Source organism: Xenopus laevis, chromosome 2S (genome assembly GCF_017654675.1).
Source record: "Xenopus laevis strain J_2021 chromosome 2S, Xenopus_laevis_v10.1, whole genome shotgun sequence".
NCBI lineage: Eukaryota > Metazoa > Chordata > Amphibia > Anura > Pipidae > Xenopus > Xenopus laevis.
Window position 1 is genome coordinate 18,610,778 of NC_054374.1, and position 19,514 is coordinate 18,630,291.

The window sequence follows — 19,514 nt, forward strand, 5'->3', positions numbered from 1 at the left end:
AGCATACTTTTGAATGTTTTTGCAAACCTGCACTAGAATTTCTCCATGTGTTTTGTTCTGCCAGGTTTTTTTTTGCATCAGAAAAAGGGTAAAACATGGGGAGGGGGAGGGAATGCCCAATGAAGTCAGTGCAAGCATCAGTGGACTCCAATGAAAAAAACATTGTGAAAAACCAAGGTAAAAAAAAAAAAAAAAAAAAAACATTGACGCCAATGCAGTCTTTTAAACAATTTTGTGGTTTTGCAAGTTTCACTAGTATCTCCTCTCATCACTATTATTACATTATACTATTCTTGTACACATGTAACAAAAGAATCCAAAGAATCTACTAATTCAATGAAAGAAGGAACTAATGAATTAATTGACCGGGCAGTAGAAAAGGCACTTGGAGAGACAGATGGAGCAGACTTAATTAAAAAAAAAAAATCTAACGTATACCATGTACATATATTTTAATGAGGGGTCATTAAGTGGAGTCTACTCCTCTGATACTGCAGCTAGACCTTTTATTGTTGTTTTTATCATCATCAGGTGTTCTATAAGTTTGTATTTGTGCCGTGCTATTTCCCAACTTTCCATATGGCAGAACAAGGGCAAATACATTATTGTCATTTATTGTTACCGTATAGTATTGTACAACATCGTACTTCATTCACAATCCAAGGTCTCCAGTAGCTAATACTGTAGATCTAACCAATCGGTTATGGAAGGAAGGTAATCTCTTCTATGAAGGAATGTCCAGTATAAAAAGTAGACACTAGTGTGGGGGATACAACCTATGAAGGCTGCTGTATAACAGATGCAATAGCAACTACAGCATTTTCACTTTGAATGGAAATTTTAATTTCATCCTTGATTTTAATTAACACATCCATTGTCTCCATCCATAACAATAAACATTGTTAATAGTTGTCAGAAATGAATATTTAGGGGGTAGTTCATATTCTTTATAATTTACTTTGGTTCAGCGGTCATTTGAGGAGAAACTCTGCTAATTTGCACTCAGGTTAAGAACTGCCCAGTGTTCATCTCTGTATGAAGCCAGAACCTCTATCTAGTGTTTGTCTTCTATGTCTGTGTTAAAGTGTGTGTGTGTTAAAGTTTGTGTGTGTTAAAGTTTGTGTGTGTGTGTTAAAGTTTGTGTGTGTTAAAGTTTGTGTGTGTGTGTTAAAGTGTGTGTGTGTGTTAAAATGTGTGTGTGTGTGTGTGTGTGTTAAAGTGTGTGTGTGTGTTAAAGTGTGTGTGTGTGTTAAAGTGTGTGTGTGTGTTAAAGTGTGTGTGTGTTAAAGTGTGTGTGTGTGTGTTAAAGTGTGTGTGTGTGTGTGTGTGTTAAAGTGTGTGTGTGTGTGTGTGTGTTAAAGTGTGTGTGTGTGTTAAAGTGTGTGTGTGTTAAAGTGTGTGTGTGTGTGCCAAACAGTTGGATGAAAAGATGGACCTGGGTCCACTGGAGTTTTCCTGGTACCCTGGGGGCCAGTCACTGTATATTTTGTGGCCATCCTTTTTATAACCCCAATCACCATAGCCACTCTTCTCTAGATTCTTTGGGGGAAGTTTTTTGAATTATTAAAGGGCAAACTTCGTTAATTAGCAGTGTATATGATTATTTATCAAAATGCAAAGTTACGTCTTGGAAGACGAACATCAGCATGTGCATTTCTAAGTGGACTTTTGCTAGTGTTACTTTCATCCTAGTGAATACAAGTGACATAAGATTGTTGATTATGTTGTTTCATCTTATCAGTTCGGGTAATATAGTGGAAAATTCGCACTTTGATGAATTTGCAGAGTAACGATTGTTTGCCTGAGTGAAAATTCCTCTATTTAGTAAATTGGCGATGTGTCTGTGGATTGTCTTTTGGAATTTTCGATAGCGACAGCCACTTTGCCTTTTAGTAAAACTGCCCCTTTTTGTTTAATCCCTTTTGAGTACCAGAGACTGCACAACATTCTAGACTGGACTTTCTTTGTAAAGAGAAAGAATTATCCTCTCCACCAATACATTTATATACCTTTTGTTATACACGGGGGCCCCTCCAGTTGCAGATGCTAATTATTACAGACTGGCATTACTTGCTTCAGCTAAATTTACCGTATATACTCGAGTATAAGCCGTCCCGAGTATAAGCCGAGGTACCTAATTTTACCTCCAAAAACTGGGAAAGCTTATTGACTCGAGTATAAGCCGAGGGTGAGAAATGCAGCAGCTTCTGGTAAGTTTGAATCAAAAAATTGAGGGTTTCTGCTCCCATTGGAGGTGCCGGCGTCTCGTTTTTGGATGCCGGCGACAATTCTGGGACGCCGGCGACAATTCTTGGACGCCGGCGAATATTCTTGGAGACTATTTTTGGACGCCGGGGACTATTCTTGGACACCGGCGACTATTCTTAGGTGCCGGCGACTATTCTTAGATGCGGCGACTATTCTTAGACACCGGCGACCGTTTTTGCACTTGACCCGAGTATAAGCCGAGGTAGAGTTTTTCAGCATATTTTGGGGGCTGAAAAACTCTGCTTATACTCGAGTATATACGGTAATCCCTACAAACATTGTTACCGTCTTCTCTATCAATGGGTCCCATTCTGAACCTGCATAAATGCCAAGTGCACAACCTACAGTTTAAGTACAAGATACACAGATCAACGGTTTCCCCATGTCAACACAATACACCCTTGACAGGTTAAACTGTTCTGCATAGTTGTTACTGGATAACACATATTCTTTGTTTTCAGTGTGCATTTATTAAAGAAGCAGATTCATTAAATCCAGAGCCAGTATAGGACCCTGCAGCACACTGCTTCAAACTACAGTATAGCCCAAAAAGAATGTGCCATTGGCAACTACACAATCCTTTAGCCAGGTCTCTATCAGTACCAATAGCCCCACCAGACCTTATTTTACAAGCAAAAGCCTGGATAGATTAGATCTGCTTCAATGCCACTATCCAACTTCTACTTACTACATTGTAAAATAAGTAAATATGTTTGACAGGCTGGTTCCCACATATGACGCTATCAACTAGACATCATCATGAATGTGAGCTTCCCCCACTACAGCTGTCAAATATTTAGACCTTTAATTGCCAGGTTGAAACCATAATCTTTTGGAATAGTGGAATCACTTGAGATTTGGTACCAACCCAGATAAGAGGGAGCTTTAGAAAATTAGAAAATAAAATGGCCTTAGGAAAGCTATTCTTAAGTCAGTAAGTACTCAATCAGGCACTGGAACCTTCATTATATTACTTACATATTTACTTGCCATATTGTGTCAACCACTGACACAATAAGGAAAATATGGTATTAAAGGGGACATATACCCTCAGTATAAAACCAGTGATGGCACTCAGCAGGGAAAACAGAAATAAAAAAAATTAAAAAAAAGTGTACCTTAAATGACATCTGAACCTCAAAAATTCATTGATGTAACCTAACTCAGAGTGGTCCTCTGAGCAGTTTTGCATTTTAAATATATATTTTTTTGTTTGTTTTTAGTGGTTTTTGAGACAGTTATATACAGCTAATGCCATTTTCTCGGCTCAACAGCCCTCTGTGAAGGTACGAAAGTTAACCGTAGGGTTGCTGAGTCTTTCGGAGAGCTGTTGAACCAATAACCTTGTAGTAAGTCTAAAACGCTAAGATCTCGAAAACCACAAAAAAAAAAATAGAAAATCACTGTTAATTGCAAAAGCAACTTTACTAATTTTACATTTTTTTTAGTATAGATCTCCTTTAAGATATATGGTAGGGTTTTATCTGTGTATATATGTATATTTTTATTTATATAGGGCTACTTGTGTACTCAGCGTTGTACAGTAGATTGCGCCTTTCAGAACAATTGCCTTTTAAAAGGAATGCTTGGAGCCAGAAGTCCTCTCTATGTCTGACCCCTTTGACTTGCAGATTTTAAATTCTTTCTCTCCATTTCCTTCCTTACATATAAATTAAGTCACATAGGTTCTTTTATGGTTTTAAATTGCGTTTTCGAGGAGAATAAATTGAGATCCGGAATGGTTTAATATTATTTTAAAGGTCAACCACTGCACTGCTTTTGTTAACCTTAAAATGAGTACAGCCAAAGTGTTCTGTGTGTTCCTATTTTATTTCTTGTAGGTTTATATTATTAGAGGAATCTTTTTTGTCCTGTGGTTTATTGTACATATATCAGTCACCTGTATGAGAAAGGGATCATAGTCAACAATCCTTTTGTTCTTGAGTTAATTTTGATATAGAGATGCAATAAAAGAAATGGTCAAGATCTTTCTTTTTCCCCTGTGTGTTGTTTGTGCTTGCATCCCTTCTTACTTTGTATTCACTGACTTACTCACTTGACTGGCACAAGAATCCCAGGGTGGGAAAGAGGAGGCTTCTTGTGAAGTGAGGCTTGTTTCTGGGGAAAACATAAAAAAGCAGAATCTGCTCCATGAGGACTGTAGTCATTTTATTCCCAACACAAACTGGGGTTAAATAATGAATATATTCCTCAGGCTGAACCTCTTCTGATGACATTCAAAAGCCTAGATTTTATCAAAATGTACTGTATATTGAACCTAAAAGAAGTAATCTGATTAATTGTATCTTAAGTAACCTTTTAGTGATGGTAACGATGTGTGGGTTGACCTGAATCCCACAGCAGCCCAGGTTGATCACCGGTTGGTTTGAAATTTGGCCACCTAGTGAGACTTGGAACTACAACTACAAAATTTAGGCTTGGTTTTAGTTTGCTTTTTCCCGATCCCCACAAACTGCACTGTGCCCCTACTGCTTATAACATACACTGTTATTATTATTATTATTATTAATAATAATATTATTATTTAAGGATGCTCGAATGCACTATTTTGGAATCCTTCACGAAATATTTGGCCGAATACCGAACGGAATCCAATCCTAATTTGCATATGCAAATTAGAGGTGGGAATTGGAAAAAATTTCACTTCCTTGTTTTGTGACAAAAAGTAACACGATTTCCTTCCACGCCCCTAACTTGCATATGCAAATTAGGGTTCGGATTTGGTTTGGCCACGCAGAAGCATTCTGCCGAATCCGAGTCCTGCTGAAAAAGGCCGAATCCTGGCCAAATAACGAACCGAATCCTGGATTCGGTGCATCCCTATTATTATTATTATTAACATGTATTTTTAGAGCGCCAACATATTGTGCAGCACTGCTATGTGGCCAAAACTATGTGGACGGCCCTTCCAATTACTCAAATTGACTATCTGAGCCGCAGCAATCATAGCTGACCCAAGTGCCACTACATCAGACAGTTCTTTGCATCCTACTTTATAGGAAAAAAAGACCTTTCCTATTTCTCATCCATACAGAATGGTTTGCTGAGATGGGAGTGGAAGAACTGGATTGACCTAAACAGAGCCCTGACCTTAAAGGAGAATTAAAGCTCAACTAAAGAGTTTGGGCAGAAATATTGTACATTATGTTTGGGGTTTCTATACCAGCCCTAGGCAACCACAGCCCTTTAGCAGTAAAGATCTGTGTCTCCAAAGATGCCCCAGTAGCTCCCCATCTTCTTTTCTGCTGAATCCCTGCACATGCTCTGTGCTGCTGTCACTTTGAAACCCTAGATCATTAATACTATAGAGATCCTGAACTTTCAGACTGGTTTAAAAAGTTAAACAAATGAAAAATAGCACTTCTAGCCATATTATCTTTTAGGGTTTAGTTATTTAGTTTAGGGTTAGTTAATGGGTTAGTTAATGCAGCTGTGGGATGAACTGGAATACCAACTGATGTTCAACCTCAATAATGCCTTGGAACACCAACTGTGTCCCAGTACCCAACCTCACTAATTGCCCTGTGGCTGAATGTTAGCAAATCCCATCAACAATGTTCCAGAATCTAGCGCAAAACCTTCCTAGAGCAGTAGAGGCTGTTACAGCAGCAATGGACTTATTTCATATAAATGTCTTTGGTTGGACATTTTGGATAGATGGGTATCCAGATACAGAACTACATGGCCATGTAGTTCTATGATTGCCCACCAACACAACACATGGGGCTGAACCACTGGAAGCATTTAAATCATTAGATGGCAAAATAAATAATGAAACCTGGGCAATTATTCCCTCCCCTTACAGAGTAAATCAATATCGTAAGAGCTCATATTGATGAAATTTATTGCAATCCTTTTGTGATTGTCCTTTGGCAGTGAACTACCGGTAGATGGAACTGAGGAAGGTATCAGACAAGGAATAGCGAATTTAATGTTTAGTTCAAGGTGTTGCAAGATTCAAGAACTAAATTACAAGCTCTTAAGTAGATGGCACTACACTCCACATAAATTGAAATCGATATATCCCGCAGTGAGTAATGTAGGTTGGAGATGCAAATCGGAGATTGGCACACTCCTTCATATTTTCTGGGAATCAGCAAACAAGGAATTTGAACTGAGCATGTGTGAGATTTCGGAGCTGCAGTTGGCTGGGAAGATATAGGTAGGAGGAGCCAGTGAAATCCAAGATGCCTGCCTCAGTTAGAACTGCAGTGGAGATAGGGGAGATCTTGCAGAAGGAATAGTGAGCTGATCATTTACATTATACAAACAATTCTAACTGTTTTAAAAATCTGATTTCTTGAACTTTCACATAGTATATTTACTTTCAAATTTTTTCGAAAAAACGGACGCCGGCGCCAAGAACGGGCGCGGCATCAATAACGAGGCGCAAATTCGCCCATCACTACACAGATTGTATAATATGTACACAGATTGTAAATGTTGTAACTAACAACAGCTTGTCATTCAAATACTGACTGCTGATTAGGCCACTCTTGATAGGGTCAACAACCTATTAGCAAGTGATCAAAGCCAACACAATGGCATCTCCAACTGAAGCTACTTCAGATATTGAATAGAAATGATGGTAAATGGAAGGACCACATTGCCTGAAAAGTATGCATGGGACCCCTTGATCTTCAGCCCTCTTAGGCCCACCACTTGTTAATTAATGTTGCTGCAGCCTTTTTCCTCCAATTGCCTTGCCCTGGATTTCTACTGTAGCAAACATAATTCATTGTTTGAGGAGCAACTGCAATGCTTTGCCAAGTATCGTACAGTGTTGTTCAGCCTCACAGTATTACGTGACAATACATGCAAAACAGTGGAACACTGTAGGACATTGGAGCTACGTTTAGTAAATAACCCAAGGTGTGAAACAATTGTGATAGAATAATGGCAGACTACCCTCTTGCCTGTGGACATACTAAACCATCATGTTCTATATATTTATTAATTCTTTTTTTTACAAGGTTGGGGGGGAAGAATTACATCCACTTTTGCCACTGTTAGACTATTTCATAATAAGTATTTTATGATTGTTCTTTGTTGCCTAATAACCACACATATTTGTCTATAAATCTACAAGGTCCGTAACATTTATTGCAGGTGCATTTTCCATCGAGTCTCAGCGATACTGAATCTCTTATGTGATCCCTCTGGTGAACTAGTGAATAAACCCTTATCTTCTAATCAATCACTGTCACATATTATTAGGACAGATTTTAAGATTACTTGCATTACAAATAACCCTACTGGGAGAGATTACTGGATGGTAACCCAGTTTCCTATAATCTCAAAGAAATGTATATTGAATGCCTTTTTATGCTTTGCTGTCATAGTATAGTCTCAAACGGACTTCCTATTAAGGCACAAAGTGTACAGCATAAGGAATTATACATTAAGGCAGTGATCCCCAACCAGTAGCTCGTGAGCAACATGTTGCTCTCCAACCCCTTGGATGTTGCTCCCAGTGGCCCCAAAGCTGGAGCTTATTTTTGAATTCCAGGCTTGTGGGCAGGTTTTGGTTGTATAAAACCAGGTGTACTGCCAAACAGAGCCTCAATGTAGGTTGACAATCCACATAGAGGCTACAAAATGGCCAATCACAGCACTTATTTGGCACCCCAAGAACATTTTTCATGCTAGTGTTGCTCCCGAACCCCTTTTTACTTCTGAATGTTGCTCACGGGTTCAAAAGGTTGGGGATCCCTGCATTAAGGCAAAAAGGCATCTTTTAATTTAGATAAAGTACACTCTGTGGGGAAATATATCATATTGTAACTGAAATTGTTTACAAAAATAACTTTTGAAGTACACTGTCCTTTTAACTTAAAACATTAAATTTGAAAAATGTAAAATGATTTTATATTTGATATGTTTATATAAATCAATAGAAAACATTTTTGAAACATTAGACTCTATATGCAAAGCTATAAAAAGTATAAAATACATGAAATCATACAATTATATATATATAAATACATAGTCTACTTGGTGCACACCATATACTGTATCTATAACTGGGTGCCACAGCAACAAGAAAAGATAAAAATTAAAAAAAAAAAAAGCTGCTGCACTCTCAGGATTTGAAAAATAGCAAAAACGATTTATTTAAACAGAAAATACATGCAGAATACTCAGCATTTCGGTCCTATATAGGGACCTTCATCAGGAGTGTGTAAGCAAGTAGGACCGAAACGTTGAGTATTCTGCATGTATTTTCTGTTTAAATCTTTTGCTATTTTTCAAATCCTGAGAGTGCAGCAGCTTTGTTTATATATTGTGAGCTTCCGGTTGCAAAACCCAAGGCCACGGCACAGATTTCAGCACAGAAAATATAGACTGACACCACCTTTAATGTTTAGATGCTGCTTTGCTGGCGTTTATTTGCGATAAACACAAATCTTTAACCCACTGGCTTCACATGGGGAATCCAGTCCCAATAAACACCCTCACTGGTGTTCACTTTACTCATGTTTTGTTTAGCCCTCACTGGCTTACAGCGGACACAAATCCCAGAATCCTCTCTGGGGCACACTTGAGACACTCTTGTCTCCTGGGAGGATTTTCTCTTTACCTCTCTCCAGTCCTTTGGAGTTCTCTACAACTCAGGGGAATCACACTCCTGTTCCCAGGTGCTCACAGCACTCCTTCTTCCCTCCACTCAAGGAAGGTCTTTAGGGGGAAGCTAGCTCTGACGTGTTGCTCCACACCTCCTTTTAACTATCAATTAACTAGGAAACTCTAATTAGGCAACTGCAAACCCTTACATGCAGCAAGGAATGGAAGCCCACCCTGCTCTCTTCCATCCACTCCAGTGACCCTTAATCCAGCTTTTCACTAGCCGGTACAGAATTAAGCAGCATTACTTGTTGCAGCAACACACTTTTCCTTGGAGTTTTGATTTCACCAGCTGTAATACTCCAATAAAACCTCTATTTCACGACACCCGTGAGTGCTCCTAATTATATCTATATGCTCTCTTTCGAGGAGCACCCGGAACTGAAACGTCGGATTTAATGAACCTGCTTTATTTGACACCTTATCTTGTTGTCCTTGGAGTGCTGCCACCCTGCATTTGCGTGTGTGTATATATATATATATATATATATATATATATATATATATATATATATATATATATATATATATATATATATATATATATATATATACACACACAAATATTATATATTATTTTATTATTTTGAATAGGGATACACCGAATCCACTATTTTAGGATTCAGCTGAATCTCAAATCCTTTGTGAAAGATTCAGCCAAATCCCAAACTGAATCCGAACCCTAAATTTCCATTTATAAATTAGGCAAACCAGGGGTAAAGAGGAAAAAAAAGGGAAAACCATTTTTGACTTGTCTGTGTCACGTGATTTTTTAGATTCAGATTTGGTTCGGCCATACGATTGGATTCGGCATAATCTGAATCCTGTTGAAATAAAGCAGAATCTTGACCAAAACCTGGATTTGGTGCATCCCTAATGTATAAATACATTAAAATATGTAAAATATAAACATATTTTCATTTGAACAAAGTATACACTTATCAATGAAAAACAAATATCATGACAATATTCAAGTGAACCTTAGAATTTTTGACATTTATGCGAGAAAGGTGCTTATACTGTAATTAATGAGCACCTTCAGGTATTTGAATCAAGCAATATATTCAAGAGGTCTAGATGTGACATGTGCCCGAGGAAAGACAGAGAGCAAAAATAATGAACTAATTGGAGATAAGTTCTCTTCTTTTATACATTAAATAGGGCCGACAGAGAACATCAGGAGCATTAAATGGATAATCATTTATATGTGAGACTTGTATTATAATTTTTGAAATAAAAAATTTAAATATATATAAATCTATCCCTAGCTTAATGGAATCATGGACAATTTTCTCATACAAATTTAACGTGTGGACTGAAGTTACCATAAAGGGGACTGTGAAGATCTGAATGTGTCTTTTTCCATGGGATGGGACAAATAAACTGTGAGGACAGACTATAAAAGCTGGAGTTGTGTTTTCTGCGCAAGAGGGTATTTGAGAGGACTTGACTCTTTACAAGTACGTTAGAGTACACAGACAGATAGTGGGGGACCTTCCTGCATATACACAGATCAAAGAACAAGAGGCCAACCCTTTAGACCAGATAAACTGAATTTTTACTAGAAGCAACACAAATGGTTCTTCCCATTGAGGACAGTGAGGTTGTGGAATGCCCTACAGGGTGATGTTGCGATGGTAGATTCTATTAATACCTTTGTGAATGACTTGGATGATGTCCAATAATAGTCAAGCTACAGTGATCTCAAGTTCTTCCTCTGGTTTAATATATAGTATGTATGTTCTTGTATATACAAGTGTATCCATTTGTATATGTTTAAAATTTAACTATGAACTATTTTCTTCTTTTCTCAACCCAAATATACTATATAGTTATGTAATGGATACAGTATCTAAAAGGCCGGATTTACATAGTGGGCGCCCCTAGGCCCACTACCTATCGTCGCCCCTTTCCCCTTCAGGAGGACAGGAGCAATGGGTGTCGGAATTGACGTCGGCGTAAAAAAAATTGACACTGGTGAATTTTAGCTGCGATTTCACTAATTTATTCGCTGGCGGCAAAATGCAGAAATTTACTGTGAATTCGCACCTGGAGAATAAATTTGCCCATCACTACCCGTGCTCCCTAACTTGCATGTACTGAATGGACCCAAATGTTCTATGGTCTGTCTACCTTCCACATTTCTGTATGGAGTGCTGACAAAAACAGGCAGAGCTTGTTATAGAATTAGAAGGCAACATTATTCTTTGCATTCAAGGAGCCTGAAGAGTTGAGCCTCAGGGCAAAATACAAAGTTGATGTTGGGGCAAAAATCATGTCCCAGGTTGGGGAAAGGAGATCTGCAGTTTGTAGCATTAATAGTTTGTAACATTAATAGTAACTGACAATTCTGTGTCCTTCTGCACACAATAAGACAATGAGAACCAGCTGAAGTTGCAGAGTATGATGGCTTAGGACACAGACTGCCCAAGACCTTTGTAAAAAGGTTCAGCATAGAACACAGCCAACCGGTTCAAATACTGTATATTAATAGTAATACCCTCTGTGATGGACTGAAATGTAAAAAACGAGGCATTTAAATAGAGCAGTGTTATCTACTTGTACACACATATTTCCTTAGCATATCTTTGACAGAAAAATCATAATTCCCAACTTTATTCCCAGGACACTATACGCTCCACAATTATCTACAAGCCCCAGGCTTTTCTGCTTGGAGAAGATATTTTGGCAGTTACAAGTAGCAGAAACTTTCTACGCCACCATGTCCCTCCGAAACGCTGCAGAGATTGTGCATATCATTACGTAAGTCATTTTTTTTGACATTTCAGCCCTTACCCTCTGCGTATAGGCCTGTTTATTTAACATCACCAACAACAAATTGTGTTTTCTACGTTTCAACGTTTAGATACAGCTGGAATTTAAGTGCAAAGGTCATCCCATCTCTCCACGTCGGCTCTGATTAAACACGCCTAAATGTTCAACCTTAACATATTGAATACTATGGTTATCAGATTTATAAAGGACCAAAAAGAGGAATCTACAACTGCAAAAAAGATATTGATTCAGAATAAATCATCTCCTCCATATTGGACACTGACAATTTCATGGGCACGATGCTATTCATGGTTTTGCATGTAGCAAAGCGAGGCTGGATAATCTGTGCATTCAAAAAAAAGGGGGGAGAGGTGCTACAGAAATCCAAAGTAGAGGTCCACCAGCCCCAGACCCTCAGCTTCAGGGAGCTGAAAACTGATACAAGTTGGGCTATACAGCACTCATAGAAATCCACAAGGCCAAAATTATAAAAATACAAACAGAATCTTTATTGCTTAAAGTTAAGAAATACACATCTCCATAAACCCTACGCGATTAGCTGACTAAGTGTCTGTTGGGCACGAAACGCGTGGGGCTTACGGAGATGTGTATTTGTTAACACAACACCAGGTTAATTGAATTGTCTCCTGATATATTGGATCTTATTGTGTGTATCTATGGTAGGAAAATTACATTGCAAGGAACAGGGACTGACGTGAATGATTATACATTTAAAGCTCTATTGGATTTCTAAACACTGTTTACTGTAAATAAAGAGTAATAATAATTGCTCAATATAATTTCTAGGCACATGTTCCATAATAGTATATAATGTTTTGTAAGGGGCCCTTACTTATAAACGTTGTGTGAACCACACGGTGTCTTTTATATGCATTTCAATGCACAAGAACTCGATCTTTACCATGGTCCCTGAACTACCAAATGCAATTGAGACACAACATGTATGTAACGGTCTAACGTAAAACAAATGTCACCATACAGGAACAGATGAATAAAAACTTGTGTGCAGAGTCAGACTGTTACGACTGGGATGCCTTCAAGGGTCCTTCATGTCCCTGGAGGTCCAAACTTCCATCTTTCCCCCGTGCATGCACCCACCACCACATACTTCCCTTCACTTTGATTTTCTGCTTTGGTCAGGTCCATGCTGGGGAAATGGGATGGTCAGGCGGGGGGGGGCAGGGTCAGAGGGGTCCATGAAGGCTACGTCTACCCATTTTTTCCCGGTGTCCTGCATGCCGAGTTCATTACTGGCTGTGTTTAAAGGTCGTAATGCATATTTGGTTGTAGCACCCTAACCAAACTTGGTTAATTATTCATAAAGTTGCACTTCGGGCGTTTCAGGGCACTGGCACAAAATGTATTGCTCAAAGATATTCAGCTGAGCATGCAGGCAACTATTTGCCACCACCAATCAATTCAATGACAATTGCCTGGACCCAGTTTGAATGGATAAAGCACTTCTTTACACTATGTGTGTTGTGTATCTTGGCTGCTGGTGACTAGTAAGTTTTCATATATTAGGGCTGCTGGAAAACAATCCAGAGTTTCCATGCATTAGGTGGACACAGCAAGCATAACCCATATCCCTTTCTCCCCCGTCTACTCAAATGCATCTTTCCGCCTTTGACTAGCAAGGGAGGCAGGGGTTTTCATAACAGATGGTCCATAACCAGCCTGAAAAGTCCTGATTTAAGCACTTGGCTTGTCATGATAATATGCCAACAGATGTGTCACTGTACAGGAGGTTATGCTACCTGCTTGCTTCTCATGTGCCTGACAGTTATAAAACAGCAGAAACAAAAAGACCCAATTGCATCAAATTGCTAAGTCTGTGCAGTTGCACAAAGTCTATACAATGTGTGGCTGTCCAGCTCTTATGAACAAAGACCCCCCAGAAGTATCATGGAATGAGGAACTAAAATTGGAGACCAGGGTAGGCAATTCTCAATATATTTAAAGGGATCCTATCATCGGAAAACGTGCTTTTTTCAAAACGCATCAGTTAATAGTGCTACTCCAGCAGAATTCTGCACTAAAATCCATTTCTCAAAAGAGCAAACAGATTTTTTTATATTCAATTTTGAAATCTGACATGGGGCTAGATATTTTGTCAATTTCCCAGCTGCCCCCAGTCATGTGACTTGTGCCTGCACTTTAGGAGAGAAATGCTTTCTGGCAGACTGCTGTTTTTCCTTCTCAATGTAACTGAATGTGTCTCAGTGGGACATGGGTTTTAACTATTGAGTGTTGTTCTTAGATCTACCAGGCAGCTGTTATCTTGTGTTAGGGAGCTGTTATCTGGTTACCTTCCCATTGTTCTTTTGTTTGGCTGCTGGAGGGGGGGGAGGGGGGTGATATCACTCCAACTTGCAGTACAGCAGTAAAGAGTGATTGAAGTTTATCAGAGCACAAGTCACATGACTTGGGGCAGCTGGGAAATTGACAATATGTCTAGCCCCATGTCAGATTTCAAAATTGAATATAAAAAAATCTGTTTGCTCTTTTGAGAAATGGATTTCAGTGCAGAATTCTGCTGGAGCAGCACTATTAACTGATTCATTTTGAAAAAAAATGTTTTTCCCATGACAGTATCCCTTTAATATATATAATATATTTTATTAAGGTGAAACAAGTCCAGCATGCTGTGTTGAACACATTTCCTTCTCTCATCTTTGTCTTTCATTTACAAGATATCACGTAATATGCTGCTAATACTAAATGCAGCCACCTAGTGTTCGCATAAGCCATAAGTAGTTACTTTGTTCATTATGATTTTATTGAATGACTTGCTTTCTCAGAGTTTGACAAGACTTAAGGGTACTATGATTAAAGGTCCATTTTTGTAGCATAAATGACGTGTTTATTGCAATTAGAAGCAGCCATACTTTAGATATTGATTTGGGACTGGGTTGTTTCACATCCATAGGGGATCTGGGTGTCAACCCTGCTAACAGGACTGCATTGTAAGGGAATGGTGCTCATGTTTGGTGTGTAGAAAAGCCTCAGGGCATAGAAAAAAAGTTGATTGCATCTGCTTATCATTTCTTGATTTCCATGTAGCAAGGCATCTAACAGCAGAGTTAATGCTGTGTCAAATCTTTCATCCTAGAACCCTAGAAAGGTGTATTGAGTTCTGATCAGTAATGTGCAAGTAGCTCAGATGTCCTACATGTGCAGAGACCTGATAGGTCAAGCAATACCCTGAAAGTGGTCTTGCCCAGAATGCAGTCATATTCCAAATAGGTCTTATTTCTGTCACAATACACTAGGCAGGATGGAACAGCTTATTACAGTGAACAACATGCAGTGCTGGGCCAAGTCAGCCGAACGCCCTAGGTGACCAAGCTGACCACGTCGCCACCTTCTCATGTGCGCACAAAAACAAGTGTCCGCATGCGCAAACGAACTAGGTCCGAACTAGGTGCAAGGTGGCAGAAGAGGTACAGTGCCTGGCGCCCCTCCAACTTTGCATCCTAGGCACATGCTTCTTCTGCCTACTCTTAGTTCCGGCCCTGACAACATGTTGCCCTCCTACCCATTGAATGTTGCTCCCAGTGGCCTCAAAGCAGGTGCTTATTTTTAAATTCCTGGCTTGAAGGCAAGATTTAGATGGAAATCAACCATGTATACTGCAAATCAAGCCTCCAGTAGACCGCCGGGTCGCATAGGGATTACTAAAAGCCAATCACAGCCCATATTTTGCACCCCCATGAACTTCTTCCATTCTTGTGTCGCCCTTCAAATTTTTTACATTCAAATTTGGCTCATGGGTAAAAAAGGTTGGGGACCTCACAGGTGGTCACAATGTGACACACAGTGCTGATGCTGAGGTGCATCATACAGGCAGTAGCAGATTAACTGCTAGGTAGGCAGATACTTATGAGTGAGTATGAATAAACCAGACCTTTAGCATGTGCTTATGTTGCCTGGTATTACAGCTGAGAGTCAATATCATAGAATTGACATTTACAATATTTAAACCATTTTGTGCAAGAAAGAAAGCCTAACCATACGTGTGAGTTCCTATAGGTCAGTTTCTCAAGATTTATTTCAAAATCACTCAAATTTTAATAAACATGATACAGTAGTACAGAACTGAGATGAATAATTGTTATAAATTGATCATGGCTGTTGGTCAGCATATTTTTGTCAACTATCTTGTTCTGCGTTTTGCCATCTTGCCAAGGATTTCAAATTATGGTAATCACTCCCTGTTACCCTGTGTGCCCTACACATACACAACTTGGCCAAAACTATATGGACTATATAAACTATAGACTATATGGACACCTTGCAGTTTTTGGAATTGGCCATTCAAGCCACAACCATCATTTCTGCACAGCTGCCACTACATCATACCATGATATTTGGACAATTCCATGTTTCTGTCTTTGTGGCATCAGTTGTCTTTGAAGGTCTTTCCTGTTTTAGCAGTATAATAACCTCGTGCACAAAGTAAGGTCCATATAGAATTGGGTTGCAATATTAGAGTAGGAAAACTTGACTGGTCTGGAAAGAGCCCTATCCAAACTGAACACCAGTGGGGTAAATTGGAACACCTGTACCTAACTTCTCTAATGTTTTTTTGTGGCAGAATGGAAGTAAATGCCAACAATCTAGTGGAAACCCCACCCAGAAGAGTAGAGGTTGTTCTAACAGAAATCAGGACCAGCTTCATTGGTTTGAGAATGAGATATTGGACTGGCAGGTGTTCACATAATTCGGAAACCTCCCTGCTTTTAGGAAGAAAACTAGCAGGGAGGTGTCCAAATTATTGACAAAACACAAAATCTCCACCAGGGTGGTAGACAATTTTGTTGAATCAAGGTATGAGCACCTCACTCCCTAGTCCTATCAAAAATAGAAGATGCCAGTTGAATGTATCTCTCGAGACCATTTGTCCCCATCTCTGATTCTATTTCTCATCTTTTTTGGTCCTTGTTTCATAATAGTCTTCTTCAACGTGCTCAATCAATAAAGGACAAACAAGCAGAAGCAGAAGAAACAATAATTCTCAGGAATTCATTGAAGTTGGCCACCCAGACCTTTACAAGGTGCACACTATTGACTTTCCATGCACCGACCGTCTGTTTATTCCCTTTGTTCTACTGATTTATCAGTTGTTTTCCATTTACTCTCGGAGCTATTTTCTTTCCTTTCTGTCCCTGCTTCCTAATCTTCCTTTTTATCTCTGTGAGGTCTGTGAGTTGGTTACGCTTCTTTGATGAATAATTGAGTTTCCGATATGTTGGGCACTTAAAGGGAAACAAAGTTTACATCAAACATAAAGGTAAAACTGAGCAACTCGGAATACTAAAACAATTCCGAGTCTCCGCAGGCACGCGCTCTTTGATAAACAGGAAGCTAATACCTTAAAGGCACGGTTGCACCTTAGATTATCATGCCTAGCATTTCATATGGTAAATAAGGGTTTGGCCACCTCTTTCACCTCCAGAGAACATTACAACTTTCCTTTTCTTCTCAAATCAAACAGGAACCCTAAAGCTTGTTGGTCCTAGGGTTAGGGCAACTTTGATACTACAGGAATGTTTGAAGTTATTGGGTCTTGAGATGCCAGAGGGACAGGAGAAATCATAAACTAACATTGGCTTAACCTAATAATGTAGCATTTACAAATACGTCAAGCAGTAGAACACACACTTCCAATTTCTTTTTGCACTCAGCAATGGCAACATGAAATCCCTTAAAGGCGACTGATCATGCTGAAGTTTACTTTTGGCATGATTTAGGCAGTTTTATTCCAAATATCCAATATTCACCAGGTTTTATTTACTTTCTTTAATCGTTAATCTTGTTCTTCTCTAGTTTGGAATTTAAACTGGCTGTGAGGTTCCCACCTACCAAAGCAACAAGAAAATGCATTTTGCTGACCGAGTATAGTATAGGAGATAGTCTGATTGGAAGTCTGTGTTCAAAAAATATTACTACTGTAGTAGAACATAAATCTTCAGGATGAATCAGATTTCTAGTGGGTGGGTTGGACGATAGAACAAGACCATATTTGGAATTTACAGAAAGTCTGGAGGGAGGCCAAATAAAAAGACTAATAGTCTAAAAACAAAAATATGGCTAGAAATATCATTGACAATTTCATAGTGACAATTCATTTTAAGAGACCCTTTAAACCAATTCTATCGAATGTATTAACTTACTGACCTATACAGTTTTTCTCTGGGCTTCATCTGATGCTGTTCTTATGCTAGAGACTTCCAAATACCCCTGCTGCAACGTGCCCATCCCGGTCTAGAGCATCTTTTTGTTACTTTGTAATACTCGTTAATTAGTATTGCTGTTTCCTTTTCCCAGCATGAAAACACACATGTTTCAAATGAATCAATATGTGGAGTCGCTTAAGTTTCACTATTCACCAGCAAAGAAGGACTACTGCCCCCTAAGGGGGTCTGCACACAGAAGCTGCCAGTTTCATCGCATCTCAGATCTGTCGTTGGAGCTGATGTGAAACAAAGAGCATGTCTGCATCCCGGGAGAGAGACGATAAGGAAGCAGGAGATAATGGACCAGTTTGTATGTAAATCGGTTCCAGCACTGCTAGGGAGAGGGGGGAAAGGAGCAAATGGAAGGGGGACCCTGTAGCTGGAAAATCACAGCGAGTAGCAACATAGATCTGTCACATGGACCAGCTTGCATGGAATGAGAATGAATGTGATGTACCCAGACTGCCAAAGGAAGATTTGGCACCGGCAGAGGAAGGAGCCAGACAGCTAAGGCAGCAGCACACACATACACAGCACAACAGAACCACAAGCAACACATACACAACACAACAGAACCACAAGCAACACATACAAACAATGGAAAGAGAATCCTAGGCTGTCTGAGCTCAGAATCCCACTGTAAGCAAAAGGCACAGGATAGTTTGTGTTGCACTGTTGCTGCTCTGAGCTGTCAGTCTCAATAAGTTCTGTGTTGCATTGTTGTGAGTCAAGTCAAGCAAAGTTCTGTGTTGCCCAGTAATGCAAGCCAGCAGCCGAGATACAGTTTCTATAACACCTTTAGTGCTGGGAGCTGTCAGGCTTTATTTTGCTCTGTGCTATAAACCAGAAGTGCCCATACTTTACTAACATGAAGTCTACTTTTAGGGGCATTTGATCGAATTCGATTAGAAGTTTTTCCCAAAAAAAGTCTACCAATTGACTCCAAATAGTTCATAGGAGGTCCCCCATAGGCTAAAACAGCAATTCGGCAGGTTTTAGATGGCGAATGCTCGAAGTCCAGATAGTACATCATAAATTTAGATTTTCACATTTTTAATTTTTTTCAAATTCGAATCGAATTTGGACTATTCCCTAGTCGAAGTGCACAAAAAATATCTTGGAATTTGAATTTTTTTCATTCGAAAATTCACCTTGACCCTTGATAAATCTGCCCCATAGTGATGATGTCCCATTATGATCTACATCCATAAAATCATTGTTAGCATTATCTTCCATGGAAAACATTACTTAAATATTGATGTATGAGAAAATGTATATTGCTATATTTAAGAAACAACTATATCTTATGTGACCTTAACAAAATAGATATCTGAATGAAAAGCATGAAATAGGAGGGTGATTTAGACAAGCTGTCTCTTAGACAGTAGATCTACTGACCACCAGCTAAATGTCTACTGGTTGATACCGATCCATCTTTTGGGCACCCCTGCTATAAACTGTCAGCCTGGGTGAGTGCTACATTGCATTGGTGGTGCTGCCACCTGTGAGCTGCCAGTCTGGATAAGTTATTTGCTGCGCAGTTAGTTCATAGAGGTGTCAGTCCGG

The 19,514-nt window shown here is 39.2% G+C and overlaps 1 protein-coding gene across 3 annotated transcripts in view; it reads right to left on the bottom strand.

Moving 5' to 3' along the window:
• grik1.L (glutamate receptor, ionotropic, kainate 1 L homeolog) overlaps positions 1–19,514 on the bottom strand; it is a 238,566-nt gene that overhangs the window by 217,971 nt on the left and 1,081 nt on the right. The gene's annotated exons all lie outside the window — the stretch shown is intronic.